The sequence below is a fragment of the Benincasa hispida genome, chromosome 1 (genome assembly GCF_027475165.1).
Source record: "Benincasa hispida cultivar pf3 chromosome 1, pf3_genome.v1.1, whole genome shotgun sequence".
Taxonomy (NCBI): Eukaryota; Viridiplantae; Streptophyta; class Magnoliopsida; order Cucurbitales; family Cucurbitaceae; genus Benincasa; species Benincasa hispida.
In genome coordinates, this window is record NC_143478.1 from 23,012,002 (window position 1) to 23,025,392 (window position 13,391).

At 34.4% G+C, this 13,391-nt stretch overlaps 1 long non-coding RNA gene across 1 annotated transcript; it reads right to left on the reverse strand.

Annotated features, from left to right (window-relative positions):
* Window positions 1–12,091: 12,091 nt before the first annotated feature.
* Window positions 12,092–13,094, reverse strand: LOC120089152 (uncharacterized). The gene is made up of 3 exons (XR_005485084.2): window positions 12,954–13,094; window positions 12,799–12,870; window positions 12,092–12,236 (listed from the first exon to the last, which is right to left on the reverse strand). It is a non-coding gene; the product is annotated as an uncharacterized LOC120089152 (long non-coding RNA).
* Window positions 13,095–13,391: the final 297 nt, after the last annotated feature.

The following is a 13,391-nucleotide window of genomic DNA, read 5'->3' on the forward strand; positions in this document are numbered from 1 at the left end:
TATAGCTTTGATAATTAACACATAGTGTGAGTGTTATAGCTTTGATCATTAACACATAGTGTGAGTGTTATAGCTTTATAGTTTCGATATATCGTGAGTGTTATGTTGTTTTGATAAATAAAGAATATTGTGTGATAGTAAATGCATATTATGAGTATTCACTTAGCTTTATACTGTGATATTGGAATATATGCATCTGTAGATACAAAATACATCCTTTTGGTGATAGGATGATTGCCATGATATTGTTTGTGTGTGACTGTGGAAACTGAGATTATGCCCGGGATGTGGTTAGCATGCTTAACAAAAGGTACTTGGTGGGAAAAGTTGGTCGGCTTCGGTCTACGAGAAATAATGGTTGGCTTCGGTCGGCAGGAAATAATAGTCGGTGACGACCGACGGGAAATATGGTCAAGTACCTAAGTATGACTAGCGGGATAAATAAAATGGTCGATGTGCACATTGGCAGGAATTGGGGTTATAGGAAGGTTTCCATAGGTGATTGTAATGTTTGACGATAGGATATGCTTGCTATGTGTTGATTTTGGAATACAAATTAGTAGCTGCGTGATTATGCCATTGATTGCACTTGAGTTCAGTGTGAGGGCCAACATGTGATTGGTTTCCCAAAATGATGATTTTCAAAATGATTTTCATCTTAAAAAGAACCACTCACTGGGCTTAGTAGCTCACACTGTTCAAAATGTTTTCTTAATCCCCCCTCAGGTAGCGGAAGATGAGAAGTTCCAAGGTGCTGCTAAGGTCAAGGTCTGCCACGTGCCCCAATTACACTTCCGGAGAGTTTTTACGGTTGTCGTTGTAAACTTTATTGTTAAGTCCTTAAGTTGTATAAATGTTATATCACTGTCGTTATAAAAGATGGGCCTACTTAATCCGTTATAGTTTATCTCCTTGACTTAATCATTCAGCTGTGTATAAGTTATAGTATGGTATCAGAGTTATTCTGCAAGAATCATTAGGCAGTAAGTGTCAGCTCAAGGGTTGATAACTGTTGCAGTCGCATCCCTCTTCAAGGCTGAGAAGGTGGTCTGGGGGCGGAGGTGTGACATAAACGATCGTATACCTTTTCTTAAACGATTGTTCAGTAAAACCTACATGATCCTGTAGTTTCTCCTAAACGATAAGCATCTTGCTATACGATAGCATCATTTTCCCTCCCACTTGCTTATCACCTACACGATCTATTCTTCCTCCTACCTCTACCAAATTCACCAAAGACTACGCTTTGGGTTCTCACTCCGAGAATACCTGGGGCTTTTTTCTGGTAGTGTCGTCCCCGTTGCATTCGTGTTTTTACGATTGTTCGTGCTATTGTCATTGACACATCTGCTGGGTGTTGGTTGATCGAATAGAGGTCATCCGCTGCATTGAGTTCCAAAGTTTGAAGACCGTCTTCAACTAGTATGTGAACTCTCTCCCTCGTTATTTTTTTTTGTTCAAAGCATGTCTTTAATTGACTGTTCATTTGCATAACTGCGTATTTAATGTATTTTCGTCACTGTGAAATTTGAGTGATTCGAACGCGCTCATGGAACTCTTCGGTAAGGAATCCTTCAATTGCTATCAAAGCCAAGTTCTGATACTCCGATTTCATATGTTGCAACGAAATTTTATTTACGTTCATGGTGGGTGCATTTCTACATTGTTTAATTGTTAAATTGCTGTGGATGTGTGGAGTAATAGATGTTTTTGTGGATGATTAGCCTCGATTTGATTTAATTCTTTTATATTTCCGGTTGTTTGTAAAGGCCCTTGCGTTTTTTTGGGCATTAATAATCATTATCGAGTCTATATTCCAAGTCTGTTTGAGTTTTGAATCGTTCGTGATGAAGATTGGAGCAAGCGTTGCAGTTCTTCGAGGAAGGAGACGATCAAGGGTTGATCGTATCGTGCAGATGATGGAGTAAGTGATCATTGTTGATTGCATCGTGCAGACGATGGGGTACACGATCGCTGTTGATCGCATCAGTTAAACGATGGGATATGCGATCAAGGGTTGCTCGCATCGTATTGACGATCGGGTACGCGATCACAGAGTATCGGGTCGTGTAGACGATGGGATGCTCACGTTGTTGGATGTTATGTCGTGGTATGTAAACAATGGAGCTTATTCTGAAAATTCAATAAATGTGTTATTGAATAGATCTATTGATTAAATAGAAATCCAATAAACCTAGAAGTCTCTTGACTATTGGATTAGTACTTAACTTTATGTGGAGACATAAAGTGGATCAGATTCGAGTAGATAGTCAAAATGATCTATAGTACTTGGATAAGATTGGGTACCTTATTCTGGTAACACTATTGGATACGACCTGTTCTGTAGTTGTTACAAGGAGTTGTAAAGTGCTACAAATGAAGTGATCCTAATTCGTTCATGTTGGACATGAGAAGTGGGGGTGTCCTTGTGCAAAAGAGTTTGTACAAGATCGGACAACGAAATGAGTCATTCTTACTTTATAACGTTGTTTACTGTTTAAGATTGACTATTTCAAAGCGATGACCTAGGTAACTTGACCTTAGTCCTGAGCTAACTATGAACTCCTGTTTATCTAGGATTTCTCTTAGATTTTCATAGGTGAGGGTTGGCTCAATAGCGCTAGCTCAATATGGCTGCCATTTCAGGGATAAGACCGGATAGATAGTTGGGAACATAGGGTGCGATAGGGAATTCACTCCTACCCGCTTTAGGGATAGTAGAGAGGTTGTTCCCTTAAGTGCTAATTCTGAGACTTGAACAAGGGACCCCGCCCTTTCATTTGGTAAGAGAGAGACTTGGTTTTGTGATTGGATCACAAAACAATTATTCATTAGGGGATCAGTGGGGACTTAAAGAACAAGAAGTAATTTCGGAGGTAAAACAGAGATTTGACCCAGCCGTTATTACGAACAACCTGTGAAGGGTTAACTTACTAATCGTGGTTATATCGGGTGGACATAATATATCTACAGTGAGGGGAGATCAACTATTGGCTTTAGTGGAGTGACCCATTAGTTAATGAATGGGGGTTAGATCGGTCTAATGAGTTTAGCTGATTAATCTCGAATCATTGGAGCCCATGATCTGTAAGTCCATGAGGTCCCCCCACTAGCTCAGAAATGGATTAGCTCTAGAGTAGCGTGATAAGTTAATTTAAAACGTTCAAATTAGAATCAAACGAAATTGGAGAAAATTTATTTAAATATGATTTAAATATATGAAGATGAATTTGTGTAAAATTAATTTAATATTGGATATTAAATTAATTAGAATTATTTAAATTGTTTAAATAATTATTTATTAATTTTATTAGAAAATTTATTTATGAAATTAATTTTCAAAATTAATAAATTTTTATTTAGAAATAAAATATGATTTTAAAATCAAAATAGATTTTTAGAAATTGAATAATTACACAAAACTTGAAAAACGAGTTTTTCAAGTCATCTTCAAAGTTGCTCACTAGGAACCCACCACCTCTTCCTTGATTTATTCCAAGCATGAGCTGCATCCCATGTAGCACATCTCTTTGCATGATAGTCTGTAATATATTGAAGAGATTGGAGTGAAGAAAATGATGATAAACCGATTGAATTTTTGCTGAAAAATTCGGATGAAGAAGGTATTCTTCAATGGTTTGGTTCAGTGATCTTTCTCCATATTCCCTTTTATTCTAGCTTATTTTGAGTCCCACAACTCAATCTAGACACCAAGAGGATAGTAGGGAAGATCTTATGGTGGTCTACACAAGGATTTGGAGAATTTTGCAGCTGAAAAATGGAGATTTCGATGATTCGGCCAAGGTATGTTCTTGAAACCCATTATACTCTGTTTTAGCATATTTCTTTTCAACCAAAATTAATGAATTAGAATGCTTATGGATCCTGATTTCTTCTACTGCGTGTTAGTGTTGATCCAACAATTGGTATCAGAGCATCTTATAAGCATTCAATTCGGATTAATTCTGGTTTGATGGGTGTTTTGTATGAAAATATGAAACTGCTGTAATGATATGGTTTTCTGAGTTTGGCCTTTAATTTCTCTTTGATTTCCCGTTTAAATTTGTAATTGGCTCTTGCTTGATGAGCTGTAATGTCGTCCCAAGAATCTGTAATTTATTTGGAGTCATTAGAGTTGAAATTAAGCTGTATTTCGAAGAAACAAGCGAAGGGGCCGAGTTGCAGATTCCAGATGATCAACCTCTGTTCATATCGCCGTTGAGCTTTAGTAGCTAAATGATCGTTTAGCTTCATACGTTAGACGATATGAAGGAAAAGCTAAGCGATCGTGTAGAGTCGGGCGTTAATCGTTTAGGTGTTTTGCGTTAGATGATTGTCTACCTCGGTAGTTAAGCGATGCGTTGTATTGCTATACGATGGCACTGCACGATCGTATAGCTTCGGGTAGGAGCTAAGCGATGCGGCGAAGAGCTATGCGATGGCGCTGAGCGATCGCTTACACGATCACTTATCTTTGATCAGGAGCTAATTAATTAATTAATTTTCATATATTTAATTTAATTTGAATCATATTTAAATAACAACTACTCACGTAACCTATAGTTTCAATATGAATCTCATCCATATTAATTATAACCTATGGCTTTAATATGAACCTTATTCTTTAATTATAACCTATAGTATTATATGAATTTTATTCATATAATTAATATTTGAATTTTATTCAAATTCAAATATTTATGTCTCACATATTATAAAATATGATTTTTAATCATATTCAAAATCAACTTTATATTATAATGTATCTATATACATTATTATATTTATTGTATCTTATACAATTAATTTTCTTATTTAATTTGAATGATTTAAATTAATCAAAAATTAATTGATTTTTGTTTTACTCGTAATGAGCTAGCAATGAAACCTTATGAACCTGCAAATTAGAAGTTTCAATGATACAAGATTAACTAATTAAACTTTTTAATTAAATTAATCAACATTCATTAATTGCAGATCAATCTAGTAAAGACCCACAACTGCACTCTTTGCACTGTAGATATATTTTTATATCTATGGATATAACTAATCAACAGTAAGTTGACCCTTCATGAATCGCTCGTAACTGCAGCTAGATCAAATTATCGTTTTACCCCTATAGTTACATTTAACTCTTTAAGTACCATCGATCTCTTTAATAGACAAATAGTTTGATGTTGTTGACATTCAACAAGTAGAAGCAATTAAGATCTTAAGCAGTCTAATTCTATTAATTTTAACAATCAAGCAAGCATGCTCATAATAAAGAAAATAGGGTTTCAGTAATTATACCTTTGAAGAACTCTTCTTTCCTTCAATTCTAGCTTGAATCTCCTCTCCAACAAGATGTAAATCACTACTTGATCTTCCCTACTATTCTCCAGGCCTTTAGATTGGGAGGTGGATTTCAAAATGAGGTTGAATTTGTGGGAGAAAAATGGAGATCTTTTTTTCAAATTTTTGTGTCAAGAACTAAAGAGAAAACATTTTTTTCTCAATCTTTTAGGTTTCCATGCCCCTCATCTCAGCATGGATCATCATTTTTTGTTGTCAAAACAGGCACCTCAAATCCATGTAAGATTGACACACAAACTTCACAATTGGGAGTGGAATCATGTGGTGTTTAATGTGGGAAAACCCCACTTATGAAAATATTCATTTTCATTATTTAAATTGAATTTCAAAATGCAAATTTAAAAAAAATTGAAATCAAAATTTCAAAATTAAAAAAGAAATTATAATTTTATAAAAAATATTGATTCAATAATTAATATTATATAAAACTTATTACTTTTTTAAACAAAATTTATTCTATAATCAATTTTGTATAAACTTAATTATTAATAATTAATTAAATAATTATATTAATTTAATATCAAATATTAAATAAATTAAACACCAATTTCTCAAACATGAATCCCCATTTATAAATATAATATGATAAGTTAGTTATCATATTTATTTATATTCATTAATTATTTGATAATTAAATTTTTTTTCTCCATAACTACCTTTGGGTAGTTATTTGGTTTTATGGAAAAAGTGGGATAAATGAAAATGGTTTTCTAATTATTTCACGAGACATCAGATATACTATCGAGTACTCAATCGAGTAACTAGACGATTGCTTGAGAGACTAAACGATCAAGTTACATTGTTTATGCGATAGACTTCATCGTGTTGGGATTGGTGTCCTAATTCTCCTGGAGTCTCGTAGTTTGTAAATAGTTTATACACATTGTTATTAATAAAATTAGAGTTATTTTATTTGTTTTACTCATACCCAATAAATTAAGATCCGTGGTTATTTTATGTAAACTTAAGCATATATATGAGACATACAAGTGGATCATGCCTTATGTAATAACCTAAATGGTCTGTAGTATAAGGATAAAGGGGATATCTTATCCTGGTGGCACTACGAATACGACCCGCTTTGTAGATATTTACAAGTGTTATAAGGTGCTACAGATGGTCTGATCCTGACCATTCATGTGGAGACATGCGAGCGAGGGTGTCCTATACAAAGATTTTGTATAAGACCGGACCACGAGATGATTAGTTTCTTTATATAACACTGTTGATAATTGAGACTTACATTTCACTAAAACGACCATAGGTGACATGACCTTAATCCTGAGTGTTTTGGGAACTCCTGCCTATGAGGGCAGTCCTTTGATTAGTATGGGTGAGAGTGGTTAGATTGCCAACTCAACAAACCTACCTTTTTGAGGATTTGTCTGATTGAAGAGCTAGGAACTCAGTTACACAAGATGGAATTCACTCATTCCCCGAAGCAGGGGTAAGTAGATAGATTATTTCCTTAAAGGTTGATTTTGGGTCTTGAACATAGTGGCCACACCTCTCTTTAGAAGAGAGAACCAGTCATAGTAGGACTATGACTTATTGTTCATTAGAGGAATCAGTGATACTTAAGGAGTTAGATGTAACTACAGGGGCAAAACGGTAAATTGGTCCAGTTGTACTTATGATTTATGAAGGGTTATCGCACTGTTGATTGGTTATATGGATACAAAAATATATCTATAGTGAAAAGAGTGCAGTTGTCGGTCTTTAGTGGAGTGCTGACAGTTAACGGATGGTGGATCTCGTGACTAAAGAGTTTAGTTAGTTATTCATATACCGTTGGAGCTTCAAACTATAGGTCCATAAGGTCCCCTTGGTAGCTCAATAGCTTTAAGTTGAGAATCAGTTTTTTGGTCAAATTGAAGTGTTCAAATTGACAAGAGGGAGTTTGATTATATATGATATAATTAAATTGGTTCAATTATATGTGATACAATTGATTTGATGTATGAGATACATTAATTGGAGGAATTGATATAAATATGATTTATATCAAGGAGAAAAAAACTATGGTTTAAATATTACATATGATGTGATATTAAAACTATAGTTTATAAATATAATATGATAAGTTAGTTATTAAATTTATTTATAATTAAACAATTATGAGATAATTATTGAATTAGTTATTCTTTTCTCTATTAACCGTACAAGTGGGGGGTTAATTTCAATTATTTGATAAATGAAGGATAAAATGAAAAGAGTTTTCATTTTTGTAAGTTATCGCTTCATTAAGTAATTCACTAATCGTTTACTCATGAGAGCCTACACGATAGCCCTCACGAGAGACTAAACGATAGCGAGATATTTGCTAAACGATCGTGTAAGCAAGATTCTAAGCGATCAAGTAAGTTTTGCTAAACGATCGTTCAAGCGAGATTTGCTAAACAATCGTGTAAGTGAGATTTGTTAAATGATCGTGTAAGCGAGATACTAAGCGATCAGGCGAGAGTCTAAGTGATCAGGTGAGAGTCTAAGCGATTGAACGAGTGACTAAATGATCAGCTAAACGATTCTCATGTAAGCGAGATTTACTAAACGATCAAGCATTCTCAGTCTATGCAATAGACAGATTCCTTCTCCCACGTACTTCGTCGTGTAGTTCGATCATTGGATTCCTCCTTCCCTCTACCAAATTCACACAGAGGCCACACCTCCTGAATTTTCACTCCGAGAATACCAAGATTGTCGAGTGATAGTGTCAAAAGGTGTTTGTTCGTGGAGAAGTCTGTTTGTGATTGCAAGCGACAGCGAGAGATTGTTGGTCAGATGATTGGAGCGACAACGATCACTCTTCCATTGCTCACAGGAGATTAATTTGGCTAGATAGCGACAACGAGAGATTTCCAGAATAAGAGTTCTTCAAGGGTATGTCTCTCTCCTTTTGTATTTATTTAAGATAGCATGTTGTAATTTGTTATAAGATGCATAACTATTCTATATGTTTGTGAATGCTTTGTATTCTTGCACAATGGGCTTGGAAAGATCTTGCTTCCGCTCATGAAGATCTCCCTTCACATCGTCTACACGATAGTGTTGATCGTCTACTCAATCATCTTCCTCCTCCATACCAAACTTCCCCTCTAACCAAAATTAGCCAGAGCCCACTACTCCTGAATTCTCACATCGAGAATACCAAGGTCACCAAGTGGTAGTGTCATGTTTGGTTCGAGGATCGAGTTGCTGCTTGCTACTTGTTCGGGGGAGTTCGTGACTTATTCGCTGTATTCGTGAACGAGTACTATCAAGGGATTTACTTGAAGAACGGGTCTTCAAAGGTATAGTCTCTTGATTCTTTGTTTTTATTTCAAAACATGCTGTAATTTAAGATTTATGCATAACCTGTTCTTGTATGACTGTAAACGTATGCGTTCATTCACAATGGGATTTGGACGATCCGCTTCCACTCAAAGACTTTAAATGAAACAACTTCATAATGAAAGACAACTTAGAATATTTCTGACACCCAGGATAAATTTAAGTTAATTATCTAAAATTATTGAGTTTAAATTTCCCTTTCATTTGGAAAATTGGGATTAAATTTAAATAATTGAAAAACTTTTATTGGTTAAATTGAGTTTAATTGATTAGATATTCGAACTAATTATCTTGAAAATGTTGAATTTTGCTTCCCTTTATTTTTTTGATTTTCAGGCCAACTTAAAAAAAATTTAAAAGAGATAATTAATTTCATGTGGTTTTGAATTGATTTAAATATTTGGAAGGATTTAATTTATATCAAATTGATGGATTTTATGCCCTTTAATTTTTGTTTTTGAAGCCTAAATTAAGATAATTTGAGAAGTTAATTGATTTATAAATTTAATAGAATATTTAGAGATTTTGGAGATATTGTGATAAAATATTTTATTTATCTTTTCAAAATTTAAAAAAAAATAAAATAATTGATATTTTTTTCGAAATTAAATGAGAGTGAAAAGAGGTTAAAAATTGGGGAGAAAGCAATTCAGTTTTTCAGCGATAGCTTCCACAAAATTGTCTATTGTCAGAGTTTGAACCGTTGGATCGTGCTCAAATTTGGCCAGTTTGTTTGAGACATATAGAGTTTCATTCTGAACAGTTGGATTGTTTTTTGAAGTTCTGGTTTGTTTTTAATCACTACTGAATAAAATCTATAAAACTAGAAATTCTCCTTCTCTCTCACTCTCGCAAACCCTCCTCATGCAAGACCCTCACTACTAGCCGCTAGCCTAAACAATTTATGTCGTTCGACAGCAACATCCGCTACCTATCTATGGTAGCCAGAGCCGACGCGCCATCAGCCTTCACTGTCCGATCTTGCCAGAATCTTGAGAAAAACCTTGGGTAAGACTTATTTTTCTTATAATTTTGTAGGTGAAATTCACCTATTTGATTTTGGGTTAAATTAGTAACCTCTCTTTGATGTGAAACTTAGATTCAAGATTTGGAAGTTTTAAGGCATTGACCATCAAGCTAGAGACCATTTTTTGTTTTGTAGAAAATTGGTAAAGATCGGTAAGTTTTGGGTAAGTTGTTGGTTGGTTATTCTTTTGGATTGAGAGTAATAGTGAGAAAATTAAGTTATTGATTTTGGATTTAATTATTGATCAGATTGGCTAATTGAATCAAGTTTTGAAATTTGTCTTGGACCAAGCCAGAACTTTGGGTTGATTCAAGTTTTCCAAAGGTTTTAAGGAATTATTAACGTCGACTTTTATGACCAAGTTGAGGTGAGTGGTACTATTACCTGTGCCTTCGTGCCAGGCATCCTAAATTAGATTTATAAAGTTAATTAATGGACTCTGTGATATACTTGTTGCATGAAAGTTATGAGTATTATGAGCATGTTTGAATTTCTAATCAGTACTGAAATTATGTATGTGATGCATGAATAGACCTATAGGACAGTTTAGCGTCTTGCCTTGACGCATGTTTTATTTCAGAGGACCGATAGATCTAGTTTCATGTTTGATAGTATGCCTACGGGCCGCTAGACATGCATGAGTCGAAAGGTTCACGTTCATATTATTTTTCATGTTTGACGGTGTGCCTACGGGTCACTAGACATGCGTGAGTCGACAGGTTCACGTTCATATTATTTTTCATGATTGACGGTGTGCCTACGGGCCGTTAGACATGCATGAGTCGATAGGTTCACGTTCATGTTATTTTTCATGTTTGACGGTGTGCCTACGGGCCGCTAGACATGTGTGAGCCGACAGGTTCACATTCATGTTATTTTTCCATGTTTGACGGTGTGCCTACGGGCCGCTAGACATGCGTGAATCAACAGGTTCACATTTGTGTTATTTTTCCATGTTTGACGGTGTACCATCAGGCCAATAAACATGCGAGTCAAGGCAAGATAGTACGTCCTTTGGTTTCTTTTTATCATCTAAGACAGATGTAGTTGTTTGAGCCACGGGCCATTATTCTATGCTCGTGGATGCATAGCCTGATCCCGGTAATGGGATCACTTACTGAGTATTTTATACCCAACCTTTCTTAATTTATGTTTTTCAGGTAAAGATAGGAACGGACTGGCGGGTGACGAAAGAGACCTGTGATCGTGCCATATACATGTAAATTGCTTTCGCTCCGCTTACGTTTTCAAGCTATTTAAAAGTTTTGATTTGAAACTCGATGTTGGTCAAAATTTTATTTGTTTAAGTTATTTTTTCTTCATTATTTTAGGGGCCCCGAACAAATATTTTTCTCATTTGTTATTTATTTTGGAGAACTATCTTTATTATTTTAATAAAAATTTATTTTCCTTGATGGTTAAAATGTTTTGAATGTAAATGTGTAATTATGAGTAACGACCCTTACCAGAGTACTCACAAGATTGGGTCGTTACAAAAACTCTTTTTCTGCATCATTCAACAATCTATAAAACTTAGAAGCATTCTCATTAGGTTTTTCATCGTAATCATGCTTATTTGATTCTCCTTTAACAATTCAATTATTCATGTTAAAAGCACCAAAATGATCCTCTAGTATTTCAGAACCATCTTCATCATTAGTGTCATTATCATTTTCTCCTACTTCATAAGTAAAACTTTTTTCACCATGCATTGTCCATCTAGTGTAACTTGGAACTATTCTAACATTAACAAACTTGCTTCAACATCATCTCGAGCCTTAAGTACTGTATTATTGCATCTGCATCTTTTACATGGATAAGATATTTGATTTGACGTTGCATGCATAAATGCAAAACCCAAAACAACTTCTAATTTCGTTTCTATATTCTTGCAATACTCGATTTCCAATTTGCTTCTAATTTTTATCCATGTTATACACTTCTTTGTAAAAAGTGAAAGATTACTTGAACCAAATTAGTACTTGTCTAAAGGTATGTGCTCAAATGGTCCATTGGTTAGTATTGTTCCACACAAGTCATTATTTGAGACATCTCTTAAACAAAGGAGACACAATCTTATTAAATAAAAAAAGAGCATTACCTTTTTGCAAACTAACAAACATACATTATCTCAGTTTCAAATACACACCTCACATTGTTTCGAAATATAAAATTTATATTCAACATATCAATGATAAATGCTTATAAGCTAAAATTTCTACAGACAAATGCTTTAAAGGATTACAATAATCAATGATATTAACCCGATGTTTAGCCTCAACAGGATAAATGCTCCTAATTCCTGGATTTGATAAAAGTATCTTCCTCTCCAAGCTTTTCTTCTACCATATGGTATTGGACAATTCCTTCCTCTTCCTTCCACACCCTTCCATGGCTTTCTTTCCCCGTTTTCCTTTCCTTTCCTCTTCTATATGGTTGTGATCCCTTGTAAGCATCTGATCAATGATTTTACGCCTCATGCTTGAAGAATCAACTTCTTCTCTTATTGTTTTGGCAATTCTTTCTGATTTCAACACACACAAAAAAACAAACGGTTCGTTAGTCATTGAGTTGAATTTAATTGAATCTCATTTGTTTCGATTAAAATTAGGTCGGATTTAGGGGAAAAGGAAATTTTGAATGCGAAAGAATGGAAAAACTTGAAGTGAAATCGATTAAGAATCTGTAGAAACGCACTTCAAGATCTTTTGAGTTCGAAATACGCTTTTTAACAGCAAATTAGGTCAGATTTGGGGGAAAAGGAAATCAAATGTGCAAAGATGGAAAAACTGGAAGTAAAATTGATTAAGAATCGATAGAAACTCACTTCAAGATCTTTGAGTTCGGAGTACGCTTTCAACAGCAAATTAGGTCAAATTTGGGGGGAAAAGAAATCAAATGTGAAAGACCGGGAAAACTCAAAGTAAAATCGATTTAAAAAATTTGTTGAAATCAATGCAAGATCTCCAAGTTCAAAATACGCTTTCCAACAGCAAGTCAGGTCAGATTTGGGGGGAAAAGGAAATCAAACGTGAAAGAAGGGAAAAACTGGAAGTAAAATCGATGAAGAATATGTAGAAACTCACTTCGAGATCTTTGAGTTCGAAATACGCTTTCCAACAGCTATAAGAATCATCTTCTTCTAATAGAGCAATAATCTAAAAGAAATCGCAAAAGATCAATATAAAAACAACACAACACAAAACAAAACAACTTCCTCTGAAGAAATCAATAGACAAACCTGCAAGCTCGTTCTTAGATTTCTCGATCAGAGGCAAGTCTTTGATGGCGTGATTAAGCTTGGTGCAGCTAAACTGCTCGAGCTTTGGAATATAAGCATGGCTTTTGGAAGAACAATGAACAACGGTAGAAGAAAATCTTGGAGAGGAAGATATTATCAAATTTAGCAGGATAAAATCTCTTTCAAAGGTATTTAATAACCTTCGATAAAAGTATATAATTTTCAAAAGGTTTTTAGGATCCTTCGATAAAGAATAGTATCTTTTCCAAAGGTTTATAACATCTTTCAATAAATGTATATCATTTTCAAAGGTGTTTAAATAAGCCTTCGATAAAAAGTAGATATTTATTAAAGGTTTCAACACCTCTGATAAATATGTAAGCTTTTTTAAGATCCTTCGATAAAAATATTATAATATACTTTGATAAATGTGTTGGA